Source organism: Eleutherodactylus coqui, chromosome 4 (assembly GCF_035609145.1).
Source record: "Eleutherodactylus coqui strain aEleCoq1 chromosome 4, aEleCoq1.hap1, whole genome shotgun sequence".
Taxonomy (NCBI): domain Eukaryota; kingdom Metazoa; phylum Chordata; class Amphibia; order Anura; family Eleutherodactylidae; genus Eleutherodactylus; species Eleutherodactylus coqui.
In genome coordinates, this window is record NC_089840.1 from 34,777,239 (window position 1) to 34,798,164 (window position 20,926).

Below are 20,926 nucleotides of genomic sequence, written 5' to 3' on the forward strand. Positions count from 1 at the left end.
TAGAACAAATAATCTAAGCCTTACACCCAAACAACACTAGCCCTAACCCTCCAGGCAAGGCAAAAATCACTGCACTGTTTGCCAGGGGAACAGCCTGCTTCTTTATGTGGGGGGACTTACAGTGATGCCGGCAAACAAATGTGAGTCGGGCCCACTCTTCAATGCTTACATGTGCGGACCAACGCCTTTCCGCTTCCTCCTTGATGCCCGCTACAAGGGAGTGGAGGCAATCATCTTCACATTGCAGCCGCAGGGGAGAATGACAGTTCCCCCGGTAAGGGGAGCCCACACCCACTGCAGTGCTGCTGGGGGGAGGCCACAGTCGTCGCCTACAGTCACAGCGGGGCCAGCAGCACACGTGGTATGAGGAGACCGCAGTGCGGTGCTGAGTGCCAGGGCCTACTGTGAGCCTCAGAAAAAACAGCCTATCAGAAACAGGGGGCATCACCCCCCTGTCCAGCACCAAGTATCTTGTCACCACCCACACTTCTGGTGGTGACAAGATACAATAATACCATTGTACGGAAATACAGGCCATTAGTTATCCCCCACTGATCATGAGTTACATCCTGTATTTGTTAGGTGTGCTGCTGGGATCTGTAGTTCTAGGCTTCCTAGCAGCACAGCTCCACAGGAGGTGGAGGGTTAATTGACTGAGCCAGCTGGGTGTGGTACTTCCTGCCAGCTAATCCCCTGGATCTGTGCTCACATATAAACCCAGCTCCTAGTCAGTCTCTGTATGGCCCCTAAGGTGAGCAGTCATGAATGCTTGTCTGGTGAGGTTTGCAGTGTGACCTGGTTTATGTACGTTTAAATTGTCAGTTTTGTGTTAGCTTGCTGTGTGACCTGCAATCTGTGTCCTGTCCTGTTGCAGCGTGCTGTGTGAACTCTGTCCGGTTCTGCTGGGCTCCTGGTTAGTGTAGGGACTAGCAGTATAACCAGGAGCCGAGACGTGGCCTGCTAGCTTCCACATATTGTACAACATGTCAACTAATACCTGGTATTTATATTCAGCTTCCTATCCGTTACTAGTGGTTGCATGTTGTATGCGGTGTATTCTGGGTCTGTCATGTGAATGCATCCTGTTCTGGTGCGTGGCTCCTAGGATTAGCTAGGGCCCGGATCTGAAGACCGCTGGGCTGCCCTTATTGGGGCAATGTCCCCGCTTAGGTAGGGCCAGGTCTACCTCCCGGAGCACAGGGTCAGTTTGCTTGAAACCCGTGTGTGTCCCTTTGGTCACGATCGTGTGGGCCCCGTCCTTTGTCTGCCCACACGATTGTAACATAATGCCCCCCCCAACTTACAAAAGGGGGTGCATTATGTTGTATCCATTATGTTGTATGCTATATTTTAGCTATGTTGTACAGCATCTATGTTAGTATGTTATGTTGCTATGTTGTATGCATTATGTTGGTATGGTATAGGATGTTAATATGTTGCTATGCTAGTATGTTATGTGCATTATGTTGTATGTTATGTTATGCAACATCTGTTAGTATGTTCTATTTTGGTATGCATTAAGTGGTGTGTGAACAGTGACAGGTCCAGTGTCTGCGCAGGTGGTCAGATATCAGGTGTGGATAGTCCTGTTCTGAGGATGTTGGTGTTCATATGTATGGTAGACACTCTGTGTTGTAGTGTCTGTTGCATGCGGTTGTTGGAGCAAGTTTCCCCGTACTTCCCCGCAGATGGTTTGGACACCTGCTGTTCCTGCCCTCCTGGCGTTCTGGGGTGGTGCACTCAGTATGTGTGGTGCGGTGACCGCGCAAGTGTAGCCACTCGCAGGTTTCTCCTTTCCCTTGGAAGGTGCGGCCTCCGAACATCTGATTTTGTGTGTGGTGCGAGCTGGTGATGCCGGCCACAATTTTCCTTATAGGCCAGATAGGTGTTCTGGCGGTCCTTCCCTTCGTACGGTGGGTTTGGTGGCTCCATACAACTTTGATGACATGCATGTTGTGTCTGAGTTCCATCTCAGTCTGTGTTCCTGTTCCGGTGTCTGTTTTGTGGCGTGGTGCGCCCAGTGGACGTAATTTGCTGTAGACCCCTGTTTGGTATCTACCTGAGCCTTTTGCCTTCTCCTGCTGACTGGCTGGCGTCCGCATCAGGCCCGTAGTGATAAGTCCTGTTTACGCTATGTCAGTATGGAGGGTAGCTATATTTTCCCTCTGGATTGTGCATATTCTATGTAGGCTACTGTTCGATGGCCTTTTGCATAAGGCGCAGTGGCCCTGCTTGGTAATTTCCTTACTCTCTCTCCCATTTTGCCATCTTTGCCTTGGTGTCAGGTCCTTTTTAGATAAATCCTGTACACGTGCGCGGTTTGGAGGAGTTGCATAATTTTTTTTGTTATGCTTAAAGGGTCCAGAGGCCCCTTTTTTTAAAGGGGAGGTACTGTTGCGTGTGCTGCTGGGATCTGTAGTTCTAGGCTTCCTAGCACCACAGCTCCACAGGAGGTGGAGGGTTAATTGATTGAGCCGGCTGGGTGTGGTACTTCCTGCTGTGATAGACATGATGATTATTTATAAAATGTCTATCGATTAATATAACCCAAATGTATTTTGCTATTGTAATGACTTTTAGCTCAGGAGTTTAAAGGACACACACACACAATCTAATCATAGTATTTGCTAGACAATGGATGTCTGATCTAATGTTAGTTAAGTACATAGAAGTTACACAAGTTGCACAACCAGCTTCTAAGAGTTAAGGGCCATAGTCTCTGTGTATATCCTTATATCCTGTGTTTAATACTGAGTGTTTGTCTAGCCCCCTTCCACTCCTCATCCTGAAGCTAGGTAAACAATGAGTCATCACTACACGGAGATGACTTCAGCTAGAGGACGAAGTCCATACCACCTCAACACTTGGAGGGGGTGGGCAGAGAGGTGGGGGATTCTATATGAACCGACAAATGAGAATCTTATATGTTACTGATGTAATCTGTTGCACGCCCATTGAAGGGCGGTTGTCATGTGTTATAATAAAAAGCCTGAGCCTCTACACATGGTAGAGACTCTCCCAGTTTTAGACCAACATTGGTGTCTGATTCTGGTTCGATGATGTGTGCACACGATACTCAATTTGGAAGCGACAAAATACCCCAAAAGCCTGCTGGAGAAACCGTAATCCAGCACAATTGGCGTCTCCTGGGTGGACCGAGTTAAGAGATTTTGATTTCTTTCATTCTGGAAAAATACAGAGATCGGCAGACGGCACGCAGAACTCAGGGGCCCGAAAATCTACAGAACACGGTAAGATTGCTTTATGTAAATCTACCGATGTGATCTGGGTTCTGACTGCTTTTCTGCCTGTTCCTGATCCAGAGTGATAAATCAATGAAAGGCAGGTAATATAGTTCTTTCTTACTCGGAAAAAAGACCACCGTTTTAACCTGCTCAAGGGGTATTTTGTATGCTGTGTATATTATGTCTGAGACGGTTAAAAATTGTGTATACAAGACCAAGAGATAAATTCTGTGAGGGTTAATGTGTCGGGAGGGCGGACTCGGCTGTTTAAGTCTGAGGGAACACGCCAGTGACACGTGCTCCTAGGTAAAACTAGTGTGAGGTTAGGAAGATTTATGATACGTATACTTAACTTTATGATTGAGCGTGTTATGTTCTCATATGTGGAAAGGTATATACTGTGAAGTATAGCCGTGCTTTGTGACGGCTGATTTCTCCAGAATATTATTGAGGTTTTGGTCATTGAAAATAATCGTCAGTCTCTGTGTATAGCTAAATGTCCTGTCTAGATCGTGTACAAGGAGTGCTCTTGGGGATTACTAGTAGAGGTTGGTTGATATAAAGGTGGATGAGATATATATATACCTTGAGCCGTTGTGGGTATTCTCCAGTAATCCCGTCTGTCTGGTATTATAGAAAGAATGTGCAGTGTTGATTATTGGGGGAGGGGTGCTGGTAAGAGAGTGAACTGAAAGCTTTTTCAATTAACCCTTTCTGTTTCCTTTGTCTTTTCTGAGTGGGAAAGAGGGGTTATATGGGAAGGATTTGAAGAAAGCAGATTTTACAAGAGAAACACTATTGTGTCCAGAAACTTTGAATAGAATAGAATAAGCAGGTAGCATAAAGTTGAGCAGATTGAGAAGGTTCAGGCATAGACGCAGGTTGTTTAGAGAATGGGGAGCAAAGTGAGCAAGGACAAAGGTCATAGAGCTTGTGATTTGGTTACTGAACAATGGGAAAGGATCAGGAAAAGTTGCAGAAAGAAATGCCAGGTTATAGACAGATAAGATAGATTGTAGAAAGTTTTCAGAAGATGAGCAGGAAGCCTAGCAGAAAGAAATGTGTTTTTAGATTGCTAGAAGGAGGTATAACATAGTTGAGAGATTGAAGAGGGGAAAGCATGTAGGGGGGTATGTGTATTGCTTATGAACAATGTAATGTCTTTGTGTTGACTACAGCCCCTCCCTGTAATGGCGGCCGTGCTTGCAATGTTTACAATCCAACATAGTGTGACTCTGCAGTAAATGTAGTGAGGCCTGCCCCCACCCTGAAGTTATTTCCCCCCATGTGCTCACTTTCAGGGTGTGTGATGTTACTTCCGGTCCCTCCCCATCCGGGACAGGACCTGGCCCCGCCCTTTCCTCCTCCAGCGGCCATCTTGCCTCACCTGGAAGTGCTGCTACTCAGCAGCCATTTTGCCTCACCTGGGAGTGCTGCTGCCCCTGGCCCCGCCCGTTCCTCCGGCAGCCATTTTGCCTCACTTGGGAGATTTGTAGCCCCGCCCCTTTCTGCCTCTGGCGGCCATTTTGCTGCATTTGGGAAGCCTATATTTCCCAATGCCACTGTATCCAGTGCTAACATCATGATTGTCTGAACAAAGGTTTTGTTTGACCAGACTTTGTTACGCTCCAAGATGTGGCCACTTTGGATGTGTGATAAGTTCAGGGAAATAAACCTTTGTGGAGATGCAGCTTGGGACATAGTAGATGACTAAGCTGGTTTATAGTGCATGGAAGATTGGAGTTGATGCATGGGGGGCAGAGGCCGGGAATACATGACAGGGGACGCTCTCTCATGTTCCCAGGGGCTCTGTTTTCCACTGCCCGCTTCTCCAATGGATACTCAGACAGATGATGTTATGGAAGGCTCCTACAGATGGAATAATTTCACTATAGTCACCCAGCAAACTTTTTCATGCAATTTGGTGAAGTAATTTTACTTTTTATGTGAAGAAAGAGGGACTGAATTGCCCAGAGTAGGATGTTAATTCATCCATATTCTTTAGTTTTTCTTTAAGTCTTTTGTATATTCTAGTGTCAGTTTACACTGAAGCTATAATTATATTCCGACAGGAGAGTAAAAGCTAAACGCTGGCCATACCCTGAAATACTATTACACTGGGTGACGTAAAATTTGAATTGTGTGTCGCCCCCTTGTGTTAAAAAAATACTAACTGCGACCTGAAAGGGAAAAAAAGGAAAAAATTTTTTTTTAAGGAGATTTTCGCTCAGACTTCGCTGCATACAATGTCACCTTGACCTACAAAGTGCTTGTTTTTGTGCCTCTTGGTTTACTAGTTTGAACGCAATGACTCTTTTTCCATTGAGTATTGCGGTTCAAAAGGGGGGAGGCATAGGTGATCTGGGTCATAGATGATCTAGGTGTTGTAGATCAGCTATTGGGTTTGAAAAAAAAAATAAATAAATGATTTTGTGCTACAAGATTCCGAGCCATGTGAAATAGAACGTCAGAACGATTATTTAGTACTAATTCAGTAAGAAACTGCAGGTATGCAAACAGTTATCAGAACCTCTGTTGATAATGCATATGTTGAGCTTTTTGCAGATGGTACCAGGGTGAGGATTGATGACTCCACATCGGATATGCAGTGGTCACACAACAAGATGTCCTAGAAGCAGAAGCTCTGCCTCCGCATGTCACAGTACAATAAGCGGAATTGAAGGCCCTCACTGAGGCGAGTAGAGTGGCGAGAGGTAAGACCGGCAACCCTTTACACTGACTCCTGGTATGCATTTGGCACAGCTCATGATTACGGCCCAATATGGAAGGCCAGACAGTTTTTACCTTAGCAGGACAACCAATTGAGTATGGTGCAGCGGTGCAGAGTCGCATGGAGGCCCTGCTTCTACCTGACAAAGTTGAGAGTTCGCACCGAGTCCTACACTGGAGAGGCGAGAGACGACACCCTCGCTGACAGCGCAGCAAAGGCAGCGGCCCTCAAGCCGTGGAAGAAAGAAGAAAAGATACTGACAGCATGAGTCAGTGGTAAAAAACTTTGGACATTGACAAAAATTTGGACTTTGATATGCTAAAGACTTTTACAGTTACCAGCCAGCAAGGAAGGAAAGAATAAATGGACTAGTATGGGAGCAGCAGAAACAGGACAGCGTGTGGTGAACAGTCAACAGCACTTGCCCACCACAGTTCCTGTATCCCATGATGGCCCAGCTGATGGACGCAAAGACCCACCTAGTAAAGCAGTAATGACGACGACGCTTGAAAGAGGTTGGGCGACTTCTGGGTTCTCTGTAGCTGCTGCATCATTTGTCCGGTTTAGCATGATCTATGCCATGGGTAAGTCAGGGCAGAAGTAAATTTGCCACACCACACTTGCCGGGACCACTCTACCCATTTCAGGGATTGCAAATTGACTACGTTCAGCTCCCACTTGTTGGGAAGTATGACTACGTGCTTGTTGTTGTTGATATCTTTGCAGGTTGGAGGCCGACCCTGTTACCAAGGTAAACAAGTAGGTAACCGCAAAGAAGCTCATGAACGAGGTAAACTGTGAATATGGGGTACCAGAGGTGATTCAGAGTCAGACAGAGGTATAAACTTCGCAGGTGAATGTAACATGTCATGTCTGCTCTGGGTGTATCCCAGGCCTTTTACATACTCTACCATCTTTAGAGTAGTGGAAAGGTGGAGAGACGTAGTGGCATGCTAAAAAGTAAGATACTTAAAAATGACGCCACTTTGGAAAGACTGTCCTCCAATAGCCTTATACAGTGTTAGATATGAACCCAGGGGGGATTATACATTGTCTCCCTACGAGATTGTTTGGGCTAGCCCCAAGGCTAGGTCGTTACTATCCTCAGTGGTTACAATTACAATCTGATGTGTTGACTGAGTATGTGATTTCCGTTGTTAAAGAACTAACCAAAGCCTATGCACAGGTGTTCTCTTCCAGACTCAGAGGCAGACACTGGGACACATATCTTGCAGCCTGGGGATTGGGTGTGCGTCAAGAAGTTCCCCAGGAAGCACCCTCCTGAGCCCCGATTTGATGGCCCCTACCAGGTGCTTCTGACTACTGCCACAGCTGTGAAACTAGCCGAAAGACTTACATGGATCCATGCTTCATACTGTAAGAAAGCTTCAGATCCGGGAGACCAGTCTTAGTTGTGCCAAAGACGTTACTCTGGTTAGGGCTAGTGAGAGAGGAAGGTAGCAACTGGAATCCTTAGTCGGAAGAATATGGGGGTATGGTTACCTTCTAGTATAACTCGTCCAATGCTCAAGTAGCTGCATATTCCTTCGACTATTGTACTGTGGTCCCGTGTCTAGGCGCAAGATCCCACCGCAGGCCAGATTTAGCTCAGTCCAGCTGGTTATATGACTTATATACCCGGGGAATACAATATGTTTGCGCCACTGATAACGTCTGGGGAGAAGACTGCCGTTATTGGGGATTAGTGGGATGGAACGCAGGAACAGACTAGTCCTATAAACCGCGAAGTGCCTTAAATAAGAAAAATAAGAGCGGGGAAATCTCTAATTAGTCGTATAACCCTCCTTGAGAATAATAAGGACAGCAGGTATTGGAAGGCTGAACTTAGTATGCTGCTTGGTTTTAATGCGGTTGTTACACTAACCATGGAAGATCCAAGCCCGGGGGACGGGGAGACTTATAGTCTGGGGACATACCGGTACGGGAGGATAGATCCCTTAGGGAAGTTTAAAATAAGGGATATGGTAGATGCAGCCGAATGGAAGCCTTCACTTAGTCCCGTGCCCATAATTAACCCCCTCCGCCGTAAGATAAAGACCTTGACGAACATGATGATCATAGCCGACCCTACCTTTTGAGGACACCTTGACAGTAGCGACTGGCTACTCTGACCAGAATCTCTGGTTGGAGTTGATGAGGTACAATGCTAACAGGAGCAACAAGTCTAACTGTTGCGTGTGCGGTAGTGCCCGACCACACTCGGGGATGGTCCCCCTAAATCTCCCTGTAGATGCTGAAGAGTGGTTTATTAGTCTCTTCACGAACATTTCCGCTAATTACACTGTCCGTGAGAAATGGAAGAAGGGATACTCTATAACTACTTAAGTGTTTTGCACCGGAGAGAGTATTACTGACTACCCTGGAAACTACACCTGCCAGGCAAATAGGCAGGGTGGAGGGAGATTTTTGGGGAACTCACCAACGGGTATTGCTCCTCCTACAGTATGATAGGAGGGGAATAGATGCAGAATCAGGTCCAGTCCTTAGGAGACGTTTACTGGCTTTGTGGAGACATGAGGTAGAGGACCCACCTGGAGGGTAATTGGACAGGGGAGTGTGCCTTAGTAAAGCCCTTATGCTCCTCCACATCCTGTCAGACACCAACGTTTCCCTTGTTTGAAAAAGATGAAGAGCCAGTTCCGATAATGCCAACCACGTACGCTACCAAAGAAAAAGGAGAAATGTACTAGTACTGTGCCTGCCCCGATCTCCTAAGATGGATTGTCAGTGGAATTCCCATTTGCCTAGGGATAGTGCAGAAGACCTTAGGTTCCGGCGAGGGCACACCCTGTGGGGTGTTAACTTGTACAGATAGAGGGTATGGATGCCCGGAAATGAGCCCAGGGAATCCATGGCCTCCCTCTGAGGTAAGGTAGGGATCCCCCCCCCTCCTAGGAGTAGGGACTTACGGGCAGTGGGAAAGCCCTGACGCAAGGGTGAGGCGACTTGGACGTGTTCACCATTAGGACTATCTCCAGGAGGGACATTGGTGTGGGTGAAGATTAGGGAGTCCCACGCCGTGCGTACCTGTGTACGCTACTAGTATTGTAACATTATGCTAGAGCGAGAAGAGAGACCCCTGGTGGTAGTTTTGATCTACACGTATACATTGACATCATAGGATAGCCAAGGGGGGTACCTGACGAGTTTTAAAAATTAGAGACCAAGTTAAAACTAGATTCGAGTCCATTTTCCTGATCATTAGGGTAAATAAACGTTGACTGGATTAATTATGTTTATTATAATTAGCAGTGGTTTATAAATTATACTAGAGACGCCTTATAGGGACTAGTCGACCAATAGGACCTACCTCGACTATGACTTTTTTAAAAATAGAATGGCCTTAGAGACGACTTTAGCTAAAAAGGGGAGTGTCTGAAAGATGATAGGGGAGACTTGTCATACCTACATCCTAGACGACACGTGACCCGCGGGTAAAGACGCAGTTGCTATTAAGAAGCTGACCACACTAACTAAAAAGAGCTAACTTTTGGGACCAGCACTCGCCATGGATGAGCGGGTGGTAAAGGATCCTGGCACAGACGGGCGTCGCTGTTGTATGTGAACTGATGGTTACCTTTTCTGTTCTAGTCTGCTGTGTTATCCCCTGTGTCAGAGAGACCTGTGAAACTGATGCTGGAAAAGCCGCTCCCACCATGAGTTTGCTGGATGCATCCCCAGAAGGAGTGGACAAGTCTTACACCCCCTTGAAGACCCTAAAACGAACCTTCAACGCGCTCCAGTTATAGGCTCATGCGCAGAAAACTGTGAAAATTAGATAGAAAATTAGAGGATAGACATTTTAAGGGGGGATTGTGATAGACATGATGATTATTTATAAAATGTCTATCGATTAATATAACCCAAATGTATTTTGCTATTGTAATGACTTTTAGCTCAGGAGTTTAAAGGACACACACACACAATCTAATCATAGTATTTGCTAGACAATGGATGTCTGATCTAATGTTAGTTAAGTACATAGAAGTTACACAAGTTGCACAACCAGCTTCTAAGAGTTAAGGGCCATAGTCTCTGTGTATATCCTTATATCCTGTGTTTAATACTGAGTGTTTGTCTAGCCCCCTTCCACTCCTCATCCTGAAGCTAGGTAAACAATGAGTCATCACTACACGGAGATGACTTCAGCTAGAGGACGAAGTCCATACCACCTCAACACTTGGAGGGGGTGGGCAGAGAGGTGGGGGATTCTATATGAACCGACAAATGAGAATCTTATATGTTACTGATGTAATCTGTTGCACGCCCATTGAAGGGCGGTTGTCATGTGTTATAATAAAAAGCCTGAGCCTCTACACATGGTAGAGACTCTCCCAGTTTTAGACCAACATTGGTGTCTGATTCTGGTTCGATGATGTGTGCACACGATACTCAATTTGGAAGCGACAAAATACCCCAAAAGCCTGCTGGAGAAACCGTAATCCAGCACACTGCCAGCCAATCCCCTGGATCTGTGCTCACATATAAACCCAGCTCCTGGTCAGTCTGTATGGCCCCTAAGGTGAGCAGTCATGAATGCTTGTCTGGTGAGGTTTGCAGTGTGACCTGGTTTATGTACGTTTAAATTCTGTCAGTTTTGTATTAGCTTGCTGTGTGACCTGCAATCTGTGTCCTGTTGCAGCGTGCTGTGTGAACTCTGTCACGTTCTGCTAGACTCCTGGTTAGTGTAGGGACTAGCAGTATAACCAGGAGCCGTGAAGTGGCCTGCTAGCTTCCACATATTGTACAACATGTCAACTAATACCTGGTATTTATATTCAGCTTCCTATCTGTTACTAGTGGTTGCATGTTGTATGCGGTGTATTCTGGGTCTGTCATGTGGCATGTGAATGCATCCTGTTCTGGTGCGTGGCTGATTAGCTAGGGCCCAGATCCGAAGACCGCTGGGCTGCCCTTATTGGGGCAATGTCCCCGCTTAGGTAGGGCCAGGTCTACCTCTCGGTAGCACAGGGTCAGTTTGCTTGAAACCCGTGTGTGTCCCCCTTTGGTCACGATCGTGTGGGCCCCGTGCTTTGTCTGCCCACATGATCGTAACAGTATTATACTCCAGAGCTGTACTCACTATTCTAATGGTGGAATCACTGTGTACACACATTACTTATCCTGTACTGATCCTGAGTTACATCCTGTATTATACTCCAGAGCTGCACTCACTATTCTGCTGGTGGAGTCACTGTGCACATACATTACTTATGCTGAGTTATATCCCGAGTTACATTACATTACTTATGCTGTACTGATCCTGAGTTACATGCTGTAGATGTTTTTGATTTTAAATGTATAAAACATAACAATGAAAACAATATGTACAAAAATTAGCAATAAACAAAAACTGTGAAAATGCAGAACAAGAAGAATATCTTTCAATATTAAAATACATGAATTAGGGGGGGGCGTGGCCTGATGCAGCGGAGGAAAGTCGTGTGAGGACCAGCTCCGCTCCAACAAGCCCTTAAAAGCAACTTCTAGCGACTGCAGCCCGGTGAGACTGCACAGAGGGGCTACTTACATCTGGCAGAAGAAATGCCGAAGAGAAGAAACTCTAAAACGTCACTCACCAAGGTGTCTGACTTCTTCTCCTCCCGGAGCTCGGGGAGGCCACAGCGGAGCTCCCAAGATGGCGCCGCTCCGCTCACATGCTCCGGCGCTAGCGGGGAAGAGCGGCAATCCCCTAAGCATATCTCGGAGGGAGAGAGCCAGCAAGCTGTCGGCGGAGAGAGAATGCGGAGGAGACACCCGAAAGATCCACTTCAAGAGGGGGTGAGTGAGGAAAGTGAAGCACCGCACATTACAACAGCAGGCTCACCCAAGATGGCGCTGAGTTCTTCTCAATCTCCATCTATCTCCTTACATTCCTCCCCCTCCACTAGCCCTGAAAAGCAAAGACCCTGCCTTTCCCCTTCTCCAAACGCCTGTCAGCAAAAACTACAGTTTGGAGAGGAGCTCCTTTTAAATGTTCCATCATCTGGTGCACCGGCATCAGAGGATTTTATCAAGAACATGATATTAGCCCTACACAGCTCTTTACAAAGAGATATCCAAGTCTTGTCAACCTCAGCAAATAAGTCTATACACGAGCTGGGAGCACGCACTGACCAAGTTGAAGCAAAAATGGGCGAAATTACTGCGTCACATAATAGCCTGATTGATGCCCATTACACGGTAGAAGAGGAAGTGGAGGCTATTAAAAGTAAATTGGCTGATTTGGAGGATAGAAGTAGGAGGAATAATCTAAAGATAAGAGGTATTCCCGAAAGTGTTCCTCAATCAGAATTAAAACAGTTCTTCATCACCCTAATAAAGTCAATTCTACCCAATGCCAACGATCAAGATTGTATAATCGATAGAATTCATAGGCTAGCTAAACCAAGCTTTTTGCCGGATTCCGTACCAAGAGATGTGATCGCTAGGCTACATTTCTATCACATAAAAGAAGATCTGATGCTAGCAGTCAGGCAAAGTCGTTCGCTACCACCTGCGTACACCAACATAAGTTTATTTGCGGATTTGTCACAAGCTACAATAAAAGCCAGAAGAGCCCTTTCGCAAGTAACAACTTCCCTACGATCTGCGAACATTCCTTACAAGTGGGGTTTCCCAACAAAAATCTTAATTCACAGAAGTAATGCCTTGCATGTCATTTCCTCCCCGGAAGCAGGGAAAAAGATTTTACAGCAGTGGAATATTCCACTACTAGAGGAGGCGTCTTCTTTCAAGCATCCTATCTCCAACAAAGGTCTCAACAGAAGAGCGCTGCCGTCGACCCCATCAGGAGGAGAGGTCACCAATCTGAAATAAAAGTCATGTCTCAAGGGACTGCGCTCACAAAATACGTGAGTAACTGAGGGCTCTGTTTCATAAGGCGGACTTTTACCCCCCCTCATTATTCACCAGGTTAACCCTGATAAGTTACAGATATTCTTCTGTTTTATGTTGCATGTTCTCTTCCTGTCTGACAGTGCCCAATTGAAGAAAGTGGCACACAGGGGGAGACGTGTTACTGTTTTTCTACGATATGCATTATATGTTATGTTTGATGTTTGTATTGCCAGGAACATTCCTTACAATAAGCTTTTGGTAACACAATTTCATGTCCATTAAAATTCTATCACAGAATGCCAGGGGGCTTAACACTCCCTTTAAGAGGGCAATGATTTGGAGGGAGGCAAGAATAAACAAAGCAGATGTTCTATGTGTGCAAGAAACACACTTCACCGAACTTGCAGCATCCAAATTTACAAATAGGGACTTCCCCCAAGTCTTCTCAGCTACTGCCCAAAACAAAAAACATGCGGGAGTAGTTATAGCCTTTAGGGAGAACTTCCACTTTTCAGTAGAAAATCAATTATGTGATCTGAAAGGGAGATTCATCATCCTCCAAGGTACGCTCAACGAGACCCCCCTTACCATAGCTAACATCTACGCTCCGAACAGCTCCCAAATTTCCTTTTTAAATAAAACAATGAAAAAAATAAGGAAAATACAGTCAGGGAAGTTAATTATTTGTGGGGATTTTAACATCATACCAAACAGAGAAATAGATTCGACAGCTAGTCATAGGACAGCACCTACCTTGCAAACATGGCTGCATAAAGAAAGTATGTACGACACCTTTAGATGTCTTAACACTTCCTCTAGAGAATACACTTTCTTTTCACCCAGGTATAAAACCTTTTCCCGTATCGATCTATTTATAGTTGACAGGTGGACCCTCGCATCTGTAACAGAATCTTCTATAGGATTGACTACATGGTCTGACCACTCCCCAACCAGTATAATTCTCAAAGTGGGCCCCCCCTTTAACCCCACAAGAATTTGGAGAAACGATACAAATTTATTTAAAACTCCACTCGTCCAGGAACAAATAAAGCAAGCTCTACTAGAATACTTTAACCTAAATGAGAACCCTGAAACAAGCAATTTTACTCTTTGGAACGCCCATAAGGCGGTGATCAGGGGAGTCTTGATCAAATTAAAAATAATAGAGAGAAAAAACAAACAAACCAAAATAACATCCCTTTTAGAGAAGATTCAAAAACAGGAAGAAAAAGAGCAAAAATTCCCTTCCCAGAATAGCCATTCAGAACTGATCGCACTGAGAAAGGAATTAAGGAATGAGCTCCTAGAAAACTATAATAGAGGTCAGAGATACTCAAAAGCTAACTACTATACCAATATAGACAAACCTTCGAGATTGATGGCAAAGTTGGCCAAGAAAAGACAAATAAAAGCCAAAATCCCATTCCTAAAATGTCCAGCTAACCCCAACACGCGCATATCTCATCCACAACAAATCGCGGAACAATTCCAAAAATTCTACGCGAATCTTTATAATCTGAGGGACTGTGGAGAGACTCCTCAACCGACCCCTGTGATCATAAAAGAGTTCCTGGATAGTGTATCCCTGCCTTCGCTGGGTTCACGAAACATTGAGCTAAATAAACCTATTTCGGTGAGTGAGGTTAATAAAGCAATTACACTTTCTAAAAGCTATAAGTCCCCGGGCCCAGACGGCCTATCGAACGAATATTATAAATCCTTCGCTCCTGTTCTGTCACCTCGGCTGGCCTCTGTATTCAATGACGCTATGACTAAAAGTGAGATGCCCGAAGAAATGTTACAAGCAATTATCATAACACTACCAAAATCAGGTAAAGATCCTACAGTTCCAGCGAACTTCAGACCCATCTCGCTTTTGAATACAGATGTTAAGCTATACTCAAAAATCTTGGCCTTGCGTTTGCTGGAGGTCCTACCAGAGGTTATACACAGTGATCAGACAGGATTCACTAAAGGTAGGAATGCAGCTGACGGTGCGCGTAGAACCCAGGACCTGTTGGGGATCATGGACTCGAGTCGGACGCCTTCTCTCCTCCTTTCCCTGGATGCGGAGAAGGCGTTCGATAGAGTCCACTGGGAATTCGCTTTCGCGGTTCTCCAGAAGTTTGGTGTGGGAAGCAATTTCTCACAGGCGGTTCGGGCCCTCTATGCGAGACCTTCAGCGAGGATATTAGTTGATGGGGCTTTGTCCTCCCCTTTCTTTATAACAAATGGCACCCGTCAGGGTTGCCCCCTCTCCCCCTTACTGTTTGTGATGGTGATTGAGCCTCTAGCGGAATCAATTAGGACAAATTTGAAAATTAAAGGCATACCTAACAACATAAGACAACATAAAATAGGGCTTTTTGCTGATGACGTTGTGCTGACCTTGGAGGATCCCTTAAACTCGTTGAGGGAGGTACGAGATAGCATTGCGCGTTTCAGCGCTGCCTCTTACTATAGGCTTAACTCAGATAAGTCGTTGATTCTGGGAATAAACATTGACAAGAAATTAAAAACGGACATTCAAAAAGAATTCCCATTTAAATGGACGGCGGAACTATCTTACTTGGGGATCAAGTTATGCCAATCTAAAACAGATATTATCTCATCTAATGTAGATCCATTATTTCATTCTTTGAATGCAGATTTGACAAATCTAGCAAAGAAGGAGTTCTCCTGGGTCGGAAAAATAATTTTGTACAAGATGATGTTCCTCCCGAAGGTTTTGTACCTCTTTCGAACGCTGTCTTATCCTATCCCAAAATCGTCAGTCATAAGTTTCCAGAAACAACTCTTATCATTCATCTGGGGGAGAAAGAGACCTAGAGTTGCAGCATCAATTTTGTATTTGCGTAGAGATCAAGGCGGTCTTGGTGTCCCAAATCTCTGGACTTACTACCAAGCAATAGTCGCTGGTCAGGCTGGGGTGTGGTTGAGAGAACCCCTGTTCCCTCCTTGGGGCCACATAGAAAAATACATAAACCACGATAGACCTCTGGGGCTGCTCATCATTGCATCCATAATAGACACACTCTACCCCCATATTGGCACACACTCATTAACACGAGATCTTTCTCCAATGATGGCTAAGACCGTGCAGTGCTGGAAAGACCTAGCACATAACTACAGATCTGCTCCCAGAACAAGCGCCATTCAACTTCCTATTGAAATTCTTTTGTATTACATTCGAGACATTAACATAAAGAAATGGAACAGAAGGGGAATTAAACAGATAGCTGACCTTTTCGAAAAGGGGTAAGACACTTACCTTTGATAAACTTCAAGGGAGGTTTGATTTACCGAATTCAGAGCTATTTACCTTCATAAAAGTTGTCTCCTTCCTAAACAGCTCACATTTGGAGAACTGCCTCATGCCTACTCAACTAGAAACATTGCTTCAAAGAGCTAGCTCCGGTAAGCGCTTATTGACCAAAACAATTTATGATAGCATTTCTGGAAATATGAATAATGGGAAAAAGATGCATTTAATAAACTGGGAACGAGACATAAATAAGTGTTTTTCCCCAGATCAGTGGCTGAGAGCCTTCACGTGGACGAACGGGGCCACCCTCTCAACTAGCCTACTCCAGACCCATCAAAAAATCATATCCAGGTGGTATTACACGCCTGCAAGGCTGGCTAGATGCTTTGGAGGGGTGGACGGTGGTTGCTGGAGAGGATGCGGGAGTGAGGGCTCTCTGTATCATATATTTTGGACGTGCCCGTTGGTCCAGCCTTTTTGGAGGGAGGTCTTTAATACGATACAGACCATAACGGGAGTGAGGGTGACGAGGTCCCCACAAGTGGCTCTCTTGTTTGTGGAGTGCGAGTCTATACCCCCAAAAAATAGAAAATGGATTTGCCATTTCTTGTTAGCTGCAAAAAATATGATTGCAAAGAAGTGGAGGTTGGTTACTCCCCCTAGAGTGGCAGAGGTATTGGATATGATAACAGATCATTATTACTATGAAAAAATCCAAGCAAAAAATAACAATTGTTTACATAAGTTTAACGAAGTTTGGGAACTCTGGCAAAAGTTTAAGTTTTAAAGTTGTTCTAAATGTTGGAGAAACGCATTGATCCAGAATTTGCAGTCTAATAAAGAACTCAAATCTTTCAACAGAACGTGGAAATGCTGAAACTATCTGCTCAAATAATAATTCTCTTTATTAATGTTAAAGTACTTAACAAAGTAAATCTTCATCCAGGCACAGTTGAACGTATAGAGCGAATATAAATAATCGTAAATGACCTGAAGTGGAGTTTATTTGACTGATAATATTCTGATATGTAACCATAAGAGTGATTAGAATACATTGTGTATGAAGACTTGAACAAATTCTGTGAGAAAGTATTGTAATGTTCATGTTGAAAATGTTCAATAAAAATTATTTGGAAAAAAAAAAAAAAAAAAAAAAAATACATGAATTAGGCCGGTGGAACAGAAACGGATTTGCATTGCGAAATATGATTGGCAAAACCCGGAGCTCGATAACCAATCAGAGGCAGCACTTGATGAACCAATCACAGCCATTCATGGCTGTGATTGGTTCACCGCGTGCTGCCTTTGATTGGCTGAGCCCCGGTGCTCGAAAACCAATTAGAGGCAGCGTTTCCTGGAGGCAGAGATTTTCAAATCCCTGACCAGGAAAAATTGCCTGAAGACAAGTGCTGGGGATCTGCAGAAAGACGCAGCAGAGTTGACATCGCCTCTTAGGTAGTGTATTTGTTTTGTTTTCTTTAGGGCTTATTTTCGGATAGGGCTTATATTTCTAACCCCTAGCCAAAAAACGCTATTGTGTCACAAAATCGCGATATCGCACAGACCATCGATGCGATTTCCCTGCAAGTTTCTCGTGGCGATATCGCGTCGTCTGCGTGAACAGGGGACCTGCAGAGAAGACGCGGCGGTGCTGACAGCACCTCAAAAACCAGTATCTCTGCAGCACCACAAAGAAATCCTCCCTGGGAGAGCTGTTGAAAAAATTGCATGCTCTAGATTGGATCTGGACTTCTAGATCAGCATCAACGTAGTCCCAAAAGAGCAATGAGTACAGAGCAGCAGAAGAGGGGCAAAACAGGATGAAGAGTCACAGACAAAGTCTCATCTTTTTGTTTATTGCAAAAGGTTCCACTACATCACAAGCCACGATTCCCCTGGCGTCCCCAGTCTTTGTCAAGCATATATGAACAGACGTAGACAGATACTTTAATATCAAACCAACACCAATCACATACCATTAATCCATTAAACCACGCCTACTTACAGCAGTTGTGTATATAGAGGAGTCCATGAACTGGTTTTCAAAAGATACAAATGCAAATTACATGCCGCTGGTCTGTGTGTCCATAACGCGAGAACCGGCGTCTACCGCAGCATACCACGCATGTGTGGGACTCGTCACAAATCTCGAGGGATTGCCTATTCTGGTATCAAATGCTGCGCACTCCACGATCACTCAGACAACACTGCGCCTGCGCAAGATATACTTCATAATCTCACGGGACTTTGACACCAGAGGATATTGCGCAGGCTCTTCAATATGGATATTCTATATTGAGGAGCGATATGGGACGCCAGTTCTTAATACAATCTTTGACAAGATGATTAGGGCTGACCTCCTCATTGACTTTGGCACAACGCCCGAGGTTGGACACTCATTAAAAACCTCCATCAACAAGGGAACCAAAATGGCCATAAAGGTCTTATAAAACTCAGATGTTGAACCTGGTGACTTTTTGAGCCGAAGCCTATCAATCGCCAACTTCACTTCCTCTTCCATAATTACTCCAGTCAAAACATCTACTCCCGGCTCAGAGACAGTCTCAGCCAGGAAAGCCAACATCCTGTCGCTATTTAGTTCCTTCCTCCTCAAAAGATGTGAGTACAAGGATCTGACGACCGCCAAGATCACCGATCTGAACCTATTCAGGGATCTTGTACTACTATCAGTCCCGCTATGATGTTACAAGTCACTGACATATTACAATTTCTGTAAGGGTCGGGCGAGCGGTACTTCCCAAAGTCCCTCTCAAAAACCAATGATGTGTGCCAATCAAACTGATATCTCTTAAGCAAGATCAGAAACGCTATCTTTTCTCCTTAGGGAGAACATCTAAATGGTGAGCGAGGAGACTCAAAAGGCCATTCATGCTCCTCTGGGTAATATGCAAATAAGGGAGATGGAATAATACCTCAACAGTGCCACCTATTGGAAGGCAGCATTCCTTCAAGCCAAAGTTGGACTCTTTATACAAGCCTTGTAACAATGACTGGGAATTAAAAGCAAAGCCAGACTCCTATTGGACACTGATGAAGGGCAAATACCCTGAAACAGCTGTCTGTACATGGAGTCTGGCTTTGCTTTTAATTCCCAGTCATTGTTAGCAATTTTTTTGAATACTATACACATTAATATGTATATTACACTATGTTACACTATGCAAAAGAGAGCTCCGACATTGGAGCTCTCTTCATGGTGTAAGGCTGTTTTCACAGGGAAAATCACACAAATATGAACCCCATTCTTTGGAGCGAATTTTTTTTCCCGCATCACATCACGTTCAAGCGCAGGTCTAAGAAGCCCCATTAAAAACCAATGGGAGCGTTGTACTCCGCGCTAATCACGCTAAAAAGTGGTGTGTGGCCTTATGGGTCCCATCTGCATATGATACCACAGGACTTTTTGACACACAGTCTGACCTACATTCAGACGTTACCTATATCCAGGCTGAATCACTGTCAATAACCCTAAGGGCTGACACCCACTTGTGTTTTTTTTCTCTCTTGCGCTGCGAGAGCAAGTGAAAACAACCGCCTCGCAGCGCAAGAAAAACGCTGTGATATCGCCAGTGTTTTCAATAGGGCCGGCGGCAGCAGCGTTAGCCCCACTGAAAACATAGGGAGAATATTGCGGACTTCTGCCACAGCTGTGGCAGGAGTTTCCTTCATCCCCGCAGGGATGAAGAAATCCTCTGCCACAACTATCACAGCTGTGACAGCAGTCAAGCATGCTATCCCATTGCTTTCAATGGGGTCGCCGCTGACGCTGGCCCCATTGAAAGCAGTGGTTTTGTGGCAACCCCCCCAGCATGATTTTCGAGGAAGGGCTTGAAATATAGGCCCTTCTCTGAAAATCATCCCTAGCTGGAAAAAAAACCTTTACTCACCTCTTCACCGCTCAGACGCGTCCTCTGGCTGGTTCCCCGGCACTGCTGAAAGGGCTGTGCTGACTGGCTGAGCGCTCAACCAATTACAGCCAGCGCTTAGCTATTCATGAATGTAAAAAAATTTGCGGCTATTAGAACCAATTGTTTCCCATGGGGACGTTCAGGTAAAGGATAAAAAACATCTGGACGTTCCCATAGGAAACCATTGGTTCTAAAAGCCGCAAGTTGCAAAAATCACACGTGTAGGTCACCATGTGAAGGAAGCCTTATAAACACAACCGACATGGGAGCTATGCAGGGGAATCTCAATGTCAGACGATGTCCGTCCGACACTGGATAGGAAAGGGTTAAGGGATGGGAATCTGAGGAGACAGAAGACACTCATTTGTATTTGCTCACACATTCTAGTAATGCTGCCCACTCGTTTGAAGCATTGATGGATGATAAATGTAAATATGCTGGATATCCTCTGCCCGCTATACATCTCATGCATACTATTGGTGGAAGGTACGAGGGATGATGCCAGTGACGGGCGGTCAACTTTTACACCTATTTGGGGGGGGGGGGGGTCGCCTGGTTGAAGGAGCCTCGCCGTCTGGAGGGCTTTGATTGGCAGGGGGCTGTGTGAGATGTATTAAGCATCTACTGACTGTGATGGTCTTGGGTCGGGTCGCTTTCATATGGGTGACAAAATTGCGCAATTATCTCGCTATGCGAAAGTGCTACAAATCGCATGTATGTGAAGCCCCTGCTTTCCAATGGGTTCTTCCACATTAGTGATGTTTTGTAGGCTGCTACATTGCGAGAATACAAAACCGCAGCATGCTCTATACAGCCGCGATTTACGATGTTTTGTAGCTCATGTTTTGCTATGGAACCTTCCTTTGTGTTGCATCACATCGCACGAAGACGCAGT

At 45.1% G+C, this 20,926-nt stretch overlaps 1 protein-coding gene across 3 annotated transcripts in view; it reads right to left on the reverse strand.

Moving 5' to 3' along the window:
* Positions 1–20,926, reverse strand: part of LOC136625193 (uncharacterized) — a 78,669-nt gene that overhangs the window by 50,982 nt on the left and 6,761 nt on the right. The window lies entirely within an intron of this gene.